The 19,038-nt window shown below is 41.6% G+C and overlaps 1 pseudogene; it reads right to left on the bottom strand.

The window, feature by feature from the left end:
• Nucleotides 1–9,088, bottom strand: part of LOC148007182 (formyl peptide receptor-related sequence 4-like) — a 46,702-nt pseudogene extending 37,614 nt beyond the window's left edge.
• Between the last annotated feature and the right edge of the window lie 9,950 nt (nt 9,089–19,038).

Genomic DNA, 19,038 nt, shown 5'->3' with positions numbered 1-19,038 from the left:
CAGTGCTTAGACTGTCCAATAGGCCTGTGTGCCAGCAGTGCTATAGACCTGTTTTCCTGTTCTCTTTCAGCCAGTTTTGAGAACAGAGTGTTCTGCTTTCAGGAGTGTAGTGGTTCCTGTCTACTGGTCTTCAGTTGTTCCTCAGGGTGTGTGTCCTGGGTCCACCAGGCAGGTCACTTGAAGCAGAAAAGTTGGTCTTATCTCTGGTCTCAGGCCTGGAGTCATTTCTCAGAGCCATGTTTCAGCTTTTTGTGAGAGCAGCAACCAGAAGGGCCTACCCCGGCTTTCCTCGGGACCCTGTGCACTGGGGGACCCAGATGGTGCTAGGCATTTTCCTCTAGAGTCAGAAATGTGGGCTAACATACATATACAGCCACCCAATTAGATAAGATGGGTGAAGCAAAGAAGTGAAGGCCGACAGGAACCAGATGTAGATCTCTCCTGAGAGACACACCCAGAATACAGCAAATACATAGGTGAATGTGTCGTCTCCGTCTCCGTCCCACAGAAAGGAGCAACACCACGACATTCTTCTCAAAGCAGTTTATTCTGGAACCTTTCTTTCTGCATGCAAGCAGCAATCTCTCTTTTCTTCCCTTCCTTTTCCCAGCCCCTGAGCACACTCCCTTATATCCTCCCTTAACTCTGCCTCCTCCGTCCAGACTGTGTAACCTCCGTTCATAGGTCCACATCACATGCCCTGATCTATCATCATGGTGTGCCTGCGCAGCTCTCATGATGGGGCGTGGCTTACTTTCAGGTGCTAGTCATAAGACTCGGCAGCAATCCCAGGCACCATCTTGCGATTGCCGCTACATCTGCTCTCCACATCTCCCCCTTCTTTATACTTTTGGCAGAGAGAATGCCTGTCTTAGGTTGCCCCTTGCAGCAATGGCCCTTACCCGTCATCGGGAGACAAACAGTTTGGGTTTGATCCCTGCCTTAGGTTGGTTACACGCCCAGGGACTACTTCTCTAGCATACCAAGGAGACTGTCCTGTCTCCACTGCTGCAAAAGCCTGAATCATTAAGGCTTGAGTTCTGCGTTGATGAAACCACATATGGCAAATGTACCACAAGGCCAGGACACTCATAAGAATCAGGCACAGGGCGAGTCCAGCGAGTCCTGCCCATTCTTTTAGCCGAGAGGCAGCTGTGGTGATCCAATTGGCCAGTCCTCCAGCTAAAGATACATCCACACGTGTGGAGTTGACATGGGCGATAGATTGTCTAAGCTCCTGAACCAGTACAATAAACACAAAAGGAGGCCACATACAGACAGGCGTAGCCTTAAAGGAAACATTAAGCCCATAAGCAAGTTGAGAAACAGAGGTTTCAAACCCTACAGATCCATTCCAATGAAAGCTTACATTACCCCAACCCCCTCCCACTAACATGCTCAGAGGAGAGATATCTGTGTAAATACCATTCACTCCACATAACAACCACACATTGAAAGGATTACTAGCTACTGCCTTAGCAGGATTCTGATAGGTCCAATTACACCCTGAAAATGAGCCATTATGGGCTGTGCTAATATAAGGAGAAAAGGTAAAATACTTCTTTACAGCTCATGTTGCCTTTCTAGCCTGACACCCAGTCCATGGCAGAAGTGACTCATGGATACCCTTGCAAAAGGGAGCCCATCTAGGTTGGGAAGGCATGGTATCATTGCCTTTGGAAATACTGGCAGACGACACCCCTCAAATCCATGTGTCATTAGCTTTGGTAAAACTATTGATAAGCATGTCAAACCATGCAGCTGATTGATTATCATTTCAGCTGAAGCTGCAATGAATCATTGACAGGCACTATTTCTCCATCCCATGGCAAAAAGGGTAACAGTAACGAAGCATTAGAAGAGAAAAACTGGGGAAACACTTGTGCCGAATGTGTCAATGGCAGGGGTTTGAGAAATACAGATAAAAGTCCTCAGTGTAGGTCTTCAGCCATCACCAAAGGAAGCATCGGCAACACTAGGAACATCCATAGTATCCTCCTTTCGTTCATCTTGGACCACTCTGGTCAGCCTCTCCGGGGCCCACAGCTGCTGTCGATGATCCTGGGGAAACACACAAACAGACCCTCTCGCCCAGACCAACACTGGGTCAAGGCCCTTCTAACAACCAGTTAAAGCATCCTTCCACATCACCATGCCCTTAGGAGAAACATCAGGGTTGACGTGACGCTTGGCTGCAACCCGACTCTGCTTATCTTCATTTAAAAAATTCAAGGTAAAGAAAGCAATGGCTAATCTTTCCCTAGGGATGGAGCCAGTGGAGGCAATTCATCCCTTTTGTTTAATTAAACATTCTTTTAGGGTGCAATGGGCTCGTTCAATAATGCTCTGACCCTGAGGGTTATAGGGTAATCCATGGGTCAATCGAACACCCATCATTTTACAAAAGGACACAAAAGAGGCAGAAGTATAAGCCGGCCCATTATCAGTTTTCAATTCTTTAGGCTGCCCCCAGGCACTCCAAGCTTCAAAGCAATGTGCAATCACGTGATGTGCCTTCTCTCCTGTATGTAGGGAGGCAAAAACAACTCCAGAAGCTGTATCAATGGAAACATGAAGATATTTTAACTTTCCAAATTCTGGAAAGTGGGTAACATCCATTTGCCATAGGTGTAAAGGGCACAACCCGCATGGATTGACTCCCACTCCAGTCTGAGGCAATAATGGGGCACATGTTTGGCACATTTTAACAATATCCCTTATCTCAGCTCGAGAAATATTAAAGCGGGATGACAGGGTCTTTGAATTAACATGAAAATATGAATGAAAATCTTGAGCCAATGCAACAGGTGAAGCAATGAAAAAGGCCATGCATGCCCTTGAGGCTTTATCTACAATATCATTCCTCTCAGCTAGGGGTCCAGGCAACCTGGTATGAGCACGGATATGTTGTGCAAAAAAAGGTGAAGACCTATGCATAATTAAGTCTTGTAATGATAGAACCAATTTTCCAATGGTAGATTTTAAATTAACTTTGCCCACCACCTCCAAACATTGTAACATATTAACAACATATTGGCTACCAGAGATCAAATTAAAAGGGCCTGGAAATAATGCAAACACCTTAATCACAATTTGTAACTCAATAATTTGGGGTGATGCAGAGGGAAATTGTATAGTAACTGGTGCTGCTCCTGCAACTACATATGCTCCACAACCCGTCTTGGAACCATCTGTAAAAATGAGCAGATCGTCCGTTAAGGGATGTTTAGAAGTAATATGAGGAAAAATCACAGGATGAGCTGTAATCAATTGCAATATTGGATCCTTGGGAAAATGATTATCAATGTTACCTTGAAAACTGCACCTCACAATAGCCCAATCATCTACTGTGGCTGACAACACTTCTAACTGTTTTTGCGCTTGGTGCAACTTGCCCCAAAACCGGGAACCTTACTGTCTCAATCCAAGAACTTAACTTGTCCCACTTGCCTGGGAATTTACCAGCTAGCCACCGTGACTGCGATGAGTTCTGAACGAATTTCCCCGTATGAGCCACCACTTGTGCCTCCATCTCAGTCCCACAGAAAGGAGCAACACCACGACGTTCTTCTCAAAGCAGGTTATTCAGGAACCTTTCTTTCTGCATGCAAGCAGCAATCTCTCTTTCTTCCCTTCCTTCTCCCAGCCCCCAGCACACTCCCTTATATCCTCCCTCAACTCCGCCTCCTCCATCCAGACTTCGTAACCTCCTTCTTAGGTCCATGTCACATGACCTGATCTATCGTCATGGTGTGGCTGCGCAGCACTCACTATGGGGCATGGCTTACTTTCTCAGCAGCAGTCCCGGGCACCATCTTGAGATTGACGCTACACCCGCTCCCCACACAAATGCCAGCAGCAAACCACTGAACTGAGAACAGGACCCCCATTGAAGGAATCAGAGAAAGAACTGGAAGAGCTTGAAGGGGCTTGAGACCCTATATGAACAACAATGCCAAGCAACCAGAGCTTCCAGGGACTAAGCCAGTACCCAAAGACTATACATGAACTGACCCTGGGCTCCAAACTCATAGGTAGCAATGAATAGCCTAGTAAGATCACCAGTGGAAGGGGAAGCCCTTGGTCCTGCCAAGACTGAACCCCCAGTGAATGTGATTGTTGTGGGGAGGCCGGTAATGGGGGGAGGATCGGCAGGGGAACACTCATATAGAAGGGAAGGGGGAGGGGCTAGGGGGATGTTGGCCCGGAAAGCAGGAAATGGAATAACAATCGAAATGTAAATAAGAAATACTCAAGTTAATAAAGATTAAAAAAATGTGGGCAGAGACCAGTCTCCTCTGGCTTCCCAGGTGTGTCTGCCCTTCTGAAGGTCTAGCTCTCGCTCCCATGGGATTTGGGTGCAGGGAGCTATTTGACCGGTGCCTTCAGATTCGAGCCGTGTCTGGACCTCAGCGTTGAGAGCCCTTATCTTCCTGTATCCAGAGGCCCTGTACAGTTTCCTCTTGGGCCAGGGATGTGGTCAAGGGTGGGCAGTACTGGCGTCTCTGTTGCCCTGCAGTCTCAGGAGTGCCCATCTGTCTGGGCAGTGAGCTCTCTCTCCCATGGGGTTTGGGATCAGGGAGCTGCGGATCTTGTGTTTCTTTAAGGAAGTTATTTATGACCTTTTTAAAGTCCTCTATCATCATCATGAGATGTGATTTAAAGTCCTAATCTTGCTTTTATTGTGCATTGGGATAGCCAGCATTTTCTATGGTGGGAGAACTGGGTTCTGAAGATGCCAAGTAGTCTTGGTTTCTGATGCTTAGGTTCTTGCATTTCCCTCTCACCATCTGTTTATCTCTGATGTTAGTTGTTCTTGCTGTCTCTTAGTGGAGCTTGTCCCTCCTCTGGGCCTGTGAATCTGTGATCTTAGGAGTGAGAAGGCTCCTGGGAGAACAACTCTCTGAGGGAAAGTTTTGAGTCCAAGAGTTATGAGGCCAGCCCCAGCTCTGGGCAGAGATACAGCATTGAATTGTCCTGTCCTAGGCTGTCCTGTGACTCCAGTGCCCGTACACTCTTCCTGTGTCTCTCCTTGGACAGTCAATAGAGAGAAAGTTGGTCTTACCTGGGGGCTATGGGATTTGGAAGAAGAGTGCTCCTAGCAGACCAACTCTCTGCCATCAAGTTTTGGAACTTAGAGCTGTTGGACAGACCTAGCTTGGGACACAATTACTGAGAAACAATAATTTTGGTGGAATATGGAGATATTCAAGAAACAGTAGATCTTGGTGTATAGGAGGAGCCCAGTAGTAAGTCAAGATGATGAGTTCCCAGGGCAGTCTGTCTTTAAAAAGACTGATGCTTATCTTTGGGTGATTGAAATGATAAGCCAACCCCAAATGTTACCTTCTGAAGTGATAAGGGTTTACTGGTCATATCAGTCGCATTTTATTGTACTGCTGCATTTAGAAGTTCAGCAGGGGACACTAAAGAAAAAAAATTCTTTTTTTCCATTTTAATGTTTTATTTATTTTTTTATTTTTTTCCATCTTTATTAAATTGGGTATTTCTTATTTACATTTCAAATGTTATTCCCTTTCCAGGTTTCCAGGCCAACATCCCCTAACCCTTCCCCCTCCCCTTCTCTATCGGTATTCCCCCTCCCCCTCCTCCCACTATTACTGCCCTCCCCCCAAGAATCCCGTTCACTGGGGGTCCAGCCTTGGCAGGACCAAGGACTTCCTCTTCCACTGGTGTCCTTACTAGGCTATTCATTGCCACCTATGCAGTTGGAGCCCAGGGTCAGTCCATGTATAATCTTTGGGTAGTGGCTTAGTCCCTGAAAGTTCTAGTTGGTTGGCATTGTTGTTCATATGGGGTCTCAAGCCCTGAGGGACACAGCCAGAATACAGCAAAAACATAGGCGAATTCCCGCAGCAAACCACTGAACTGAGAACGGGACCCCCGTTGAAGGAATCAGAGAAAGGACTGAAAGAGCTGAAAAAAATATTTCTAATATATCTCCATAAAGTCATAGACCTAAGCATCAAGACTGACTTATTTTCTTGCTTGGTGTCAGGACAACCACAAGAGGCCAAATAGTAACCCGTATTGCAAAACAAATTAAAAGACTCTGGAGCCAGCCATGGCAGAGGCTGTGTTTTGTATGTTTGATACCTCCATATCTTACTAAATTCAAGTCTGGAGAACTTCTTCTTCTACATGAATGCATTCTCTTTATTAAAGTAGTCTGAATCCAAACAAGAGGAAAGAAAAGGGACTCATGTTTAACATACCTATGTTTTTTAAAATACTTATATATAAGTATTCCACTTGTGATCATGTAAATAAATGATGCCATAGACTAGTAAACATACCCACTCATACATGTTTATTCATGCTGTATTTGCAGTAGCAAGTAATTGAAATATATATTTTCAACAATAAATTTCAAATATATATATATGCATATATATATATATATATATATTTCAACAATAAATTTTAAAAAGAGGCCATGGATTTGAAAAAGATCAAGGAGTATATGGAATGGTTTGAACAGAGGAAAGTAAAGTAGTAAATTATATGACTATGTTATAATTTAAAATAATAAAAAAGGGAAGAAAATGTGGGGAAGAAACATGTGCAGAGATAGAGGGGGTAAAGGGCACACACACATGTGTGGGCACACACATACATACACAGAAACACACACACACATACACACACACTCACACATGAATGCTTAAACAAAAATTCTTAATTTTTCATTCATATTGAACCTTCCTCACTATCAAACAGATGCTTAAAATCTCCTTATTTTTTGAATTTTGGAAGTCTTTACTAAGTAGTTCCATTATGCTGACTTAATATTTCATTCTAGTACGAAATAGTGGAGAGTCCCATCTTTCAGCCTTGGTTTTAGCATTGTTACTAAAATTATGGCATGGCGGGTCAAAATAAGCAATTTCTTGATCTACACTTCAGACTCCAAAGACAAACCCAGTGCTTGACTCTCACTTTGGAGAAACAATTAAACTTCTTCATGAAACAGATGATGGGTTCCATACAGGCTTACAATTGCTCTTTCCTCAATCTCACTTAAATAGGCTCACTCAGTATGGCTGAAGAATACCCACTGCTCCACAGATAAGGCCCATATTCCAGTTTTTCTCAGCCTATGTATATTCTAGTATTCCTCAGGCCATGTGAAGAGGTGCTACACAGTAGGAGAGACTGAATACTCAAATGAGAATCATGTATCTTACTCTGCTCCTCTATTAGGTCTGTGAACCACCAACAAACCCAGCTGGGATGCTCCTATGTAAGATGGATATGCTAAACTCTCCAAGGTGGCAGCTGCTTATCTCAGAGGACTGTGAAAAGATTCTAAGTGATGTGCACAGTGGCTAGCTAAACCAAAGATCTGGAAACACGGTCAAATATTTTTTACCACCTTTGTTTTCTTTAGTCCTTTATCTTGTCTATGCTATAATTTCATTTATTTTGGATTTGAAATAATGTACATGTGTACATTGATTGCCTGTTTCCAGTTCAAGCACACTTGCCTTGCTTTCTCACTTAATCTAACTCCTTTAATCTCCTCTGTCTCCCTAGACATGCTTACTTAAATACCTACACACACACACACACACACACACACACACACACACACACACACACGATTCTGTGTTTCTATATAAAATTTCAGGAGCGTAATTTAATGATGACATTTAATAGGTGTGCTTCATTCAATTAATTTGTTGTGACTATCTCCAGTTACATTTGTTTTCCTGAAAATAATAACACTTTGATTTGGGGACTCATTTTGAATTAGGATCTCCAACTTCTGACTGCCAAATGTTAAGATTATAGACATGCTCAGCAAAAACTTACTCGTCAATGATAAAATAATTTTAATGTCTTATTTCATATATAGTTATTTCTTTGTGTTGGGCAGTAAGTGCATTTGAGTATAAACACTTACTGAGTCCGTTGATATTGAGTCCTCTAGAGATGGACGTACTAGCGATTGTAATTTGAGTAACGCCTATAGTTTGGACTAAACCCAGATACTCTAAGAATGCAGAAACTTTTAACTAAACTTTGAATCATTTTCTCAATCCTGAAATAGAATAATATTTTTTGTAGTTTGATTTAAAAATTTATTAGACTGTTTTTCCATCCAGGAAGTTACATAAAGTAGACAAAACACTTTGGTATTTTACCTATTCACTTTGAACACTCTAGGCATCTACCTAAGCTTCAGAGGCCAAATAGGCAGGCTATAACGAGAAGAAATAATACTTCCCCTCAACTATTTAAAGACTTTTATAAATATAATGAATTAAAATTTGTTAAGTTCTTTAAAAAGGTATCACATTGATTATAAGCTAAGTCCATTGTCCTCATGTCTTTTTTAAATGACAAGCCCAAATCCAAATATATGTCTTGAACATAATGCTAACTTTCTCATATAAGAAATTCTTTATGATGTAAGTATTTTTAGTCTTAAGCATCTATTACATGTTCTTACACTTAACATAAATCATAATGTTGTGCTTTCAAGACTTCATAATCTCTACATTCAGGTTTTTAATTACTTCATATTTTAGGCAGGTTGAGGTTTCTGAATTCACAATGGCCACAACAGGACCTTTATCTCAGGAAGCCTAAAATGGCTTATTATTCAGAGAGCTGGAGCCAGGATGCAGGTCTGGGGGATGAGTCACTTCCAAAGGAATTCTTTCTGCATCATGCTGAAAGCTTTTCCTGATAGCATCCATGCCAATGAAGAAATCCAAACCCATGTCCATCAGATGGGTGCTCCTGATTTATAGTTACACATTATTCTTTCATCCGACGACCTGGAATTTTCAAACTATTGTCCAGGCTAAACTTTCTTTTGCATCCAATTGAATTTTAGATTCATTTCTTATTGTTTGCATCAGGTAGACCCAACCATTTCTAGGAGTTTGGATGGAATTCAGTAGAATTCTTACTTCTTGCATCTTTTCAGACTAAGTGGTTGAAGCTCTGTGACTGATAAAGAGACACGAAACATGCAGCAAGTGGGAGCACCGTAGCCTTCACCTGGATTCTGCTGCTGAGCTTGGACAAAGCCAGTCAAACTCAGATTCCAGGACATGCTTGCTCTGCATACCTACCTCTTAGAATAAGAATCCAGGACACTCTCAATCCTTCCATGCTCATGTAAAGTATAGCATCCTGTCTTACAAATTGGATCTCAGAACACACTGTAAATTGTTGCTTGCCTCCAGTTCCAAACATCCTGTACAATGGACTCCACCCCAAGGGTTGACACGCTGAATAATTACATCCCAAAGATGCTCATGTCCTAATGTGGAAACATTGAGAATATGCAACCTTACATGGCAAAGGGTGCCTTCCAGTTGGGATGGCATGCATTATCTTGAAGTGGAGATTAGCATAACTTATCTCAATGTGATCAGTGTAATTAAGATGAGTTCTTATATCAGGAGGTAGAAGGTCATAACTGGAGGAGATCCAACAATAGATGCCTGACACTGGAATGGTTAGTGGAAGGGGTTATAACCAAAAGTGCAGGTGACCTCAAGAAGCTGAAGGTTTCAAAATTAACAACCACACTCTTCTGAAGCTTATAGAAGGAGTCAGCTTGGGAGACCCTGACTTTAGGTTAGTGATATGAATTTTAAACTTCTAACCTCCAAAACTATTGTGGAAATCTGTGCTGTGTTAAGCTGTATTTCTTACAGCAACAACAGGAAATTCATATGATTAGTATTTTCAGGTGTGCTTCAACTTGTGCGATCTTTTCTCAGATCTTGTCTTTAAATACCACAGTGTCCTTCTACGTGAAGTAAATGCTCTCTCCACCCATGTGGTCATGGTTTATTCTCTGTCCCCTAACCTATTTCCTTGTGAGCTACATTTTCCAGATTCTGAGGGCCTGGATTCTAGCTAAGTCTACATGTGAAGGCATGGAACAAGGGTCCTTCCTTCCCCTCCCTCTCCACTCCCTTCCTCTCCTTTCCCCTCCCTTCCTCTCCCTTCCCCCCCTCTTCTTGTTACTATCCCTTTCCCCTCCATTCTACTCCCTTCCCCTCTCCTCCCCTCCAGTCTCCTTTCCCCTTCTCCCCTTCTTCTCTTTCCCCTCCCCTCTGCCTTCCCTCTCTCCTTCTGTAGAGGTACATCGCAAGCTCAGCATGTCTTCTACAAGTCTGGCTCCCCAAAGTCACCAAGGTCTTAGATCCTGGCTGTCCCAGGGCAGAAGCTCCTTAGATACCACCTTCAGCCAAGGTTGGGAGAAAAGCCCTGTTTCTATATTTGTTCATCTCTGTGCTGCTGTTTCATCTTCTATTGCTTTTAAAATTATTTTTATAGATCTAGCTACTTTCCCATATTGTATTTCAACAATTAAAAATCTCTAATTCATATTGTTTTTTATCATTATTAACTTGAGTATTTCTTATTTACATTTCGATTGTTATTCCACTTTCCGGTTTCCAAGCCAACAGCCCCATAACCCTTACCCTCCCATTCTATATGAGCTTCCCCTCCCCATCCTCACCCCATTACCATTCTCCCCCCCAACAATCACATTCACTGGGAGTTAACTCTTGGCAGGACCAAGGGCTTCCCCTTCCACTGGTGCTCTTACTAGGATATTCATTGCTACCTATGAGGTCAGAGTCCAGGGTCAGTCCATGTATAGTCTTTGGGTATTGGCTTAGTCCCTGGAAGCTCTGGTTGCTTGGGATTGTTGTTCATATGGGGTCTTGAGCCCATTCAAGCTCTTCCAGTCTTTTCTCTGATTCCTTCAACAGAGATCCCATTCTCAGTTCAGTGGTTTGCTGCTGGCATTCGCCTATGTATTTGCTGTGTTCTGGGTGTGTCTCTCAGGAGAGATCTACATCCAGTTCCTGTCAGCCTGCACTTCTTTGCTTCATCCATCTTATGTAGTTCGGTGGCTATATATGTATGGGCCACATGTCGGGCAGGCTCTGAATGGGTGTTCCTTCTAAACCTTGCCTCCCTATTCCCTGCCAAGGGTATTCTTTTTCCCCTTTTAAAGGAGTATTGAACCATTCGCATTTTGGTCATTCTTCTTGAGTTTCATGTGTTCTGTGCATCTAGGGTAATTCAAGCATTTGGGCTAATAGCCATTTATCAATGAGTGCATACCATGTGTGTTCTTCTGTGAGTGGGTTACCTCACTCAGGATGATATTTTCCAGTTCCATCCATTTTCCAGAGAACTGCCTGTAGCTGGAGGCCAGCCAGAGATACAGAGTAGGACATCATCGTCTTTTTTTTTTTTTTTTTTTTTTTTTTTTTTGGAGCTGAGGACCAAACTCAGGGCCTTGTGCTTGCTATGCACACTGAGCTAAATCTCCAACCCCTGAAATAGAATAATTTTAACTTTAATGTTTACTATCTTATTTAAATACTACAAATGTGCATTACTCTTTTCCTTTCATGAAACCATTGTTTCGTAAGTTTTACCTACATTAGTTTTACTCTGGTTATATAGTCTTCGTATTAAAAAGCAGGGACCACAGGTAAAACCAACTTTTCTGCTCCAAGTGACCTGCCTGGTCGATTCAGAACACAGACCCACAGCAACAGCTGAAAACCAGTAGACAGGAAAGACTACACGCCGAAAAGAGGAACACTATGTTCCCATAACTGGCCAAAAGAAACAAGAAAACAGGCCTACAGCACTCCTGACACACAGGCCTATAGGACAGTCTAACCGCTGTCAGAAATAGCAGAACAAAGTAACACCACAGACAATCAGATGGCAAGAGGCAAGACCAGGAACCCAATCAACAGAAATCAAGACTACATGGTATCATCGGTGCCCAATTCTCCCACCAAAGCAAACACTGAATATCCAAACACACCAGAAAAGCAAGATCTAGATTTAAAATCATATTTGAACATGATGATGGAGGACTTCAAGAAAGACATGAAGAACTCCCTTAGAGAAATGCAGGAAAACATAAATAAACAAGTAGAAGCATATAGAGAGGAACAACAAAAATCCCTGAAAGAAATCCAGGAAAACACAATCAAACAGTTGAAGGAATTAAAAATGGAAATAGAAGCAATGAAGAAGAAACACAGGGAAACAACCCTGGATATAGAAAACCAAAAGAAGTGACAAGGAGCCGTAAATACAAGCATCACCAACAGAATACAAGACATAGAGGAGAGAACGTAGGGAGCAGATTATTCCATAGAAATCATCAAAACAACTGTCAAACATAATGTCAAATGGAAAAAGCTACTGGTCCAAAACAAACATGAAATCCAGGACTCAATGATAAGATCAAACCTAAGGATAATAGGTATAGAAGAGAGTGAAGACCCCCAGCTCAAAAGACCAGTAAAAATCTTCAACAAAATCGTAGAAGAAAACTTCCCTAACCTCAGGAAAGAGATGGTCATAAACATAAAAGAAACCTACAGAACTCCAAATAGATTGGACCAGAAAAGGAACTCCTCCCGTCACATAATAGTCAAAACACCAAATGCACAAAACAAAGAAAGAATATTAAAAGAAGTAAGGGAAAAGGGTCAAGTAACAAATAAAGGCAGACCTATCAGAATCACACAAGACTTCTCACAAGAGACTTTGAAAATCAGAAGATCCTGGAAAGATTCATACAGACTCTAAGAAAACTCAAATGCCATCCCAGGTTACTGAATCCTGCAAAACTCTCAATTAACATAGATGGAGAAACCAAGATATTCCATGACAAAACAAAATTTACACAATATCTTTCTAGAAATCCAGCCCTATAAAGGATAATAAATGGTAAAGCCCAACATAAGGAGGCAACCAACACCCTAGAAAAAGCCAGAAACTAATCGTCTTAGCAACAAAACAAAGAGAAGAAAAGCACACAAACATAAACTCACATCCAAATACGTATATAACAGGAAGCAATAATCACTATTCCTTAATATCTCTCAACATCAGTGGTCTCAACTCCCCAATAAAAAGACAAAGATTAACAAACTGTATATGCAATGAGGACCCTGCATTCTGCTGCCTACAGGAAGCATACCTCAAAGACAAAGACTGACACTACCTCATATTGAAAGACTAGAAACCAACTTTCCAAGCAAATGGTCTCAGGAAGCAAGCTGGAGTAGCCATTCTAATATGAAAGAAGATGAATTTTCAACTAAAAGTCATCAAAAAAGATAAGGAAGAACACTTCATATTCATCAAAGGAAAAATCCACCAAGATGTACTCTCAATCCTAAATAACTATGCTCAAAATACAAGGGCACCTACATACGTAAAAGAAACCTTACTAAAGCTCAAAACACACTTTGCAACTCACACAATAATAGTAGGATATTTCAACACCACACTCTCATCAATAGACAGGTCGTGGAAACAGATATTAAACAGAGACATAGATGGACTAAAAGAAGTCATGAACAAAATGGACTTAACAGATATTTATAGAACATTCTATCCTAAAGCAAAAGGATATACCTTCTTCTCACCACTTCATGGTCCTTTCTCCAAAATTGGCCATATAATTGGTCATAAAACAGGCCTTAACAGATACAGAAAGATAGAAATAATCCCATGCGTCCTATCAGACCACGACGGGCTAAAGCTGGTCTTCAGTAACAATAAGGGAAGAATGCCGGAAGTTGAATAATGCTCTACTCAGTGATGACCTGGTAAAGGAAGAAATAAAGAAAGAAATTAAAGACTTCTTAGAATTTAATGAAAATGAAGGTATAACATACCCAAACTTATGGGACACAATGAAAGCTGTGCTAAGAGGAAAACTCATAGCTCTGAGTGCCTGCAGAAAGAAACAGGAGAGAGTATATGTCACCAGCTTGGCAGCGCACCTAAAATCTCTAGAACAAAAAGAAGCAAATACACCCAGGAGGAGTAGAAGGCAGGAAATAATCAAACTCAGAGCTGAAATCAACCAAGTAGAAACAAAAAGGACCATAGAAAAAAATCAACAGAACCAAAAGTTGGTTCTTTGAGAAAATCAACAAGATAGATGAATCCTTAGCCAAACTAATGAGAGGACAAAAAGAGTGTGTACAAATTAACAAAATCAGTAACGAAAAGGCAGACATAACTACAGAAACAGAGGAAATGCAAAAAATCATCAGATCCTACTACAAAAGCCTATATTCAACAAAACTAGAAAATCTGCAGGAAATGGACAATTTCCTGGACAGATACCTGGTACCAAAGTTAAATCAGGAACAGATAAACCATTTAAACAATCCAAAACTCCTAAAAATATAGAAGCAGTCATTAAAGGTCTCCCAACCAAAAAGAGCCCAGGTCCGGAGGGGTTCAGGGCAGAATTCTTTCAGACCCTCATAGAAGACCTCATACCAATACTATCCAAACTATTCCACAAAATTGAAACAGATGGAGTATGACCAAATTCCTTCTATGAAGCCACAATTACTCTTATACCTAAACCACACAAAGACCCAACAAAGAAAGAGAACTTCAGACCAAATTCCCTTATGAATATCGACGCGAAAATACTCAATTAATTTTTGGGAAACCAGGAGCACATCAAAGCAATCATCCACCATGATCAAGTAGGCTTCATCCCAGACATGCAGGGATGCTTTAATATACAGAAAACCATCAACCTGATCCATTATATAAAGAAACTGAAAGAACAAAACCACATGATCATTTCATTAGACGCTGAGAAAGCATTTGACAAAATTCAACACCCCTTCATGATAAAAGTCCCGGAAAGAATAGGAATTCAAGGCCCATACCAAAACATAGTAAAAGCCCTATACAGCAGACCAGTTACTAACATTAAACTAAATGGAGAGAAACTTGAAGCAATCCCACTAAAATCAGGGACTAGCAAGGCTGCCCACTCTCTCCCTACTTATTCAATATAGTTCTTGAAGTTCTAGCCAGAGCAATCAGACAACAAAAGGAGATCAAGGGGATACAAATTGGAAAAGAAGAAGTCAAAATATCACTATTTGCAGATGATACGATAGTATATTTAAGTGATCCCAAAAGTTCCACCAGAGAACTACTAAAACTGTTAAACAACTTCAGAAAAATGTCTGGATATAAAATTAACTCAAATAAAACAGTAGCCTTCCTCTACAAAAAGAGAAACAAGCCAAGAAAGAAATTAGGGAAACAACACCCTTCAGAATAGTCCCAAATAATATAAAGTACCTCGGTGTGACTTTCACCAAGCAAGTAAAAGATCTGTACAATAAGAACTTCAAGCCTCTGAAGAAAGAAATTTAAGAAGACCTCAGAAGATGGAAAGATCTCCCATGCTCATGGATTGGCAGGATTTATATAGTAAAAATGGCCATTTTGCCAAAAGCGATCTACAGATTCAATGCAATCCCCATCAAAATGCCAATCCAATTCTTCAAAGAGGTAGACAAAACAATTTGCAAATTCATCTGGAATAACAAAAAACCCAGGATAGCTAAAACTATCCTCAACAATAAAAGGACTTTTGGGGGAATCACTATCCCTGAACTCGATCAGTATTACAGAGCAATAGAGATAAAAACTGCATGGTATTGGTACAGAGACAGACAGATAGACAAGTGGAATAGAATTGAAGACCCAGAAATGAACCCACACACCTATGGTCACTTGATTTTTGACAAAGGAGCCAAAACCATCCAATGGAAAAAAGATAGCATTTTCAGCAAATGGTGCTGGTTCAACTTGGGATCAACATGTAGAAGAATGCAGATCGATCCATTCTTATCACCCTGTGTAAAGCTTAAGTCCAAGTGGATCAAGGATCTCCACATCAAACCACATATACTCAAACTAATAAAAGAAAAAGTGGGGAAGCACCTCGAACAAATGGGCACTGGAGAAAATTTCCTGAACAAAACACCAATGGCTTATGCTCTAAGATCAAGAATCGACAAATGAGATCTCATAAAACTGAAAACTTCTGTAAGGCAAAGGACACTGTGGTTAGGACAAAATGACAACCAACAGATTGGGAAAAGATCTTTACCAATCCTCCAACTGATAGAGGGTTTATATCCAAAATATACAAAGAATTCAAGAAGTTAGACTGCAGGGAGACAAATAACCCTATTAAAAAATGGGTTTCACACATGAGCACTGGAAAAAATTTCCTGAACAAAACACCAATGGCTTATGCTCTAAGATCAAGAATTGACAAATGGGATCTCATAAAACTGCAAAGCTTCTGTAAGGCAAAGGACACTGTGGTTAGGACAAAACAGCAACCAACAGATTGGGAAAAGATCTTTATCAGTCCTACAACAGATAGAGACCTTATATCCAAAATATACAAAGAACTCAAGAAGTGAGACCGCAGGGAGACAAATAACCCTATTAAAAAATGGGGTTCAGAGCTAAACAAACAATTCACAGCTGAGGAATGCCGAATGGCTGAGAAACACCTAAAGAAATGTTCAACATCTTTAGTCATAAGGGAAATGCAAATCAAAACAACCCTGAGATTTCACCTCACACCAGTGAGAATGGCTAAGATCAAAAACTCAGGTGACAGCAAATGCTGGCGAGGATGCAGAGAAAGAGGAACACTCCTCCATTGTTGGTGGGGTTGCAGACTGGTACAACCATTCTGGAAATCAATCTGGAGGTTCCTCAGAAAATTGGACATTGAACTGCCTGAGGATCCAGCTATACCTCTCTTGGGCGTATACCCAAAAGATGCCCCAACATATAAAAAAGACACGTGCTCCACTATGTTCATCGCAGCCTTATTTATAATAGCCAGAAGCTGGAAAGAACCCAGATGCCCTTCAACAGAGGAATGGATACAGAAATTGTGGTACATCTACACAATGGAATATTACTCAGCTATCAAAAACAATGACTTTATGAAAATCGTAGGCCAATGGTTGGAACTGGAAAAATATCATCCTGAGTGAGCTAACCCAATCACAGAAAGACATACATGGTATGCACTCATTGATAAGTGGCTATTAGCCCAAATGCTTGAATTACCCTAGATGCCTAGAACAAATGAAACTCAACACAGATGACCAAAATGTGAATGTTTCACTCCTTCTTTAAAAGGGGAACAAGAATACCCTTGGCAGGGAAGAGAGAGGCAAAGATTAAAACAGAGGCAGAAGGAACACCCATTCAGAGCCTGCCCCACATGTGGCCCATACATATACAGCCACCCAATTAGACAAGATGGATGAAGCAAAGAAGTGCAGACCGACAGGAGCCGGATGTAGATCGCTCCTGAGAGACACAGCCAGAATACAGCAAATACAGAGGTGAATGCCAGCAGCAAACCACTGAACTGAGAATAGGACCTCCGTTGAAGGAATCAGAGAAAGAACTGGAAGAGCTTGAAGTGGCTCGAGACCCCATATGTACAACAATGCCAAGCAACCAGAGCTTCCAGGGACTAAGCCACTACCTGAAGACTATACATGGACTGACCCTGAACTCTAACCTCATAGGTAGCAATGAATATCCTAGTAAGAGCACCAGTGGAAGGGGAAGCCCTGGGTCCTGCTAAGACTGAACCCCCAGTGAACTAGACTGTGGGGGGGAGGGCGACAATGGGGGGAGGTTGGGAGGGGCACACCCAGAAGGAAGGGGAGGGGGGAGGGGGATGTTTGCCCAGAAACTGGGAAAGGGAATAACACTTGAAATGTATATAAGAAATACTCAAGTTAATAAAAAAAAAATGGGTTTCAGAGCGAAACAAAGAATTCACAGTTGAGGAATGCCGAATGGCTGAGAAACACCTAAAGAAATGTTCAACATCTTTAGTCATAAGGGAAATGCAAATCAAAACAACCCTGAGATTTCACCTCACACCAGTGAGAATGGCTAAGATCAAAAACTCAGGTGACAGCAAATGCTGGCGAGGATGCAGAGAAAGAGGAACACTCCTCCATTGTTGGTGGGGTTGCAGACTGGTACAACCATTCTGGAAATCAATCTGGAGGTTCCTCAGAAAATTGGACATTGAACTGCCTGAGGATCCAGCTATACCTCTCTTGGGCGTATACCCAAAAGATGCCCCAACATATAAAAAAGACACGTGCTCCACTATGTTCATAGCAGCCTTATTTATAATAGCCAGAAGCTGGAAAGAACCCAGTTGCCCTTCAATAGAGGAATGGATACAGGAAATGTGGTACATCTACACAATGGAATATTACTCAGCTATCAAAAACAATGACTTTATGAAATTCATAGGCCAATGGTTGGAACTGGAAAATATCATCCTGTGTGAGGTAACCCAATCACAGAAAAACACACATGGTATGGACTCATTGATAAGTGGCTATTAGCCCAAATGCCTGAATTGCCCTATATGCATGAACACATGAAACTCAAGAGGGATGGCCAAAATGTGAATGCTTCACTCCTTCTTTAAAAGGGCAACATGAATACACTTGGCAGGGAATAGGGAGGCAAAGTTTAAAACGAGGCAGAAGGAACACCCATTCAGAGCCTGCCCCACATGTGGCCCATACTTATACAGCCACCAAATTAGATAAGATGGATGAAGCAAATAAGTGCAGGCTGACAGGAACCGGATGTTGATCTCTCCTGAGAGACACAGCCAGAATACAGCAAATACATAGGCAAATGCCAGCAGCAAACCACTGAACTGAGAACGGGACCCCCGTTGAAGGAATCAGAGAAAATACTGGAAGAGCTTGTAGGGGCTCAAGTCTCCTTATGAACAACAATGCCAAGCAACCAGGGCTTCCAGGGACTAAGCCACTACCCAAAGACTATACATGGACTGATCCTGGATGCCAACCTCATAGGTAGCAATGAATAGCCTAGTAAGAGCACCAGTGGAAGGGGAAGCCCTGGGTCCTGCCAAGACTGAACCCCCAGTGAATGGGATTGTTGTTGGGGAGGGTGGTAATGGGGGGAGGATGGGAAGGGGAATATCAATATAGAAGGGGAGAGGGGATGGGCTAGGGGGTTATTGGCCAGGAAACCTGGAAAGGGAATAACAATGGAAATGTAAATAAGAAATACTCAAGTTAATAAAGATTTAAAAAAAAAGCACCCAAAAGAACAACAATATTA

This window comes from Rattus norvegicus, chromosome 1 (assembly GCF_021556685.1).
Source record: "Rattus norvegicus strain SHRSP/BbbUtx chromosome 1, alternate assembly SHRSP_T2T, whole genome shotgun sequence".
Classification (NCBI taxonomy): Eukaryota; Metazoa; Chordata; class Mammalia; order Rodentia; family Muridae; genus Rattus; species Rattus norvegicus.
This window is presented reverse-complemented; position numbering and strand designations above follow the sequence as displayed.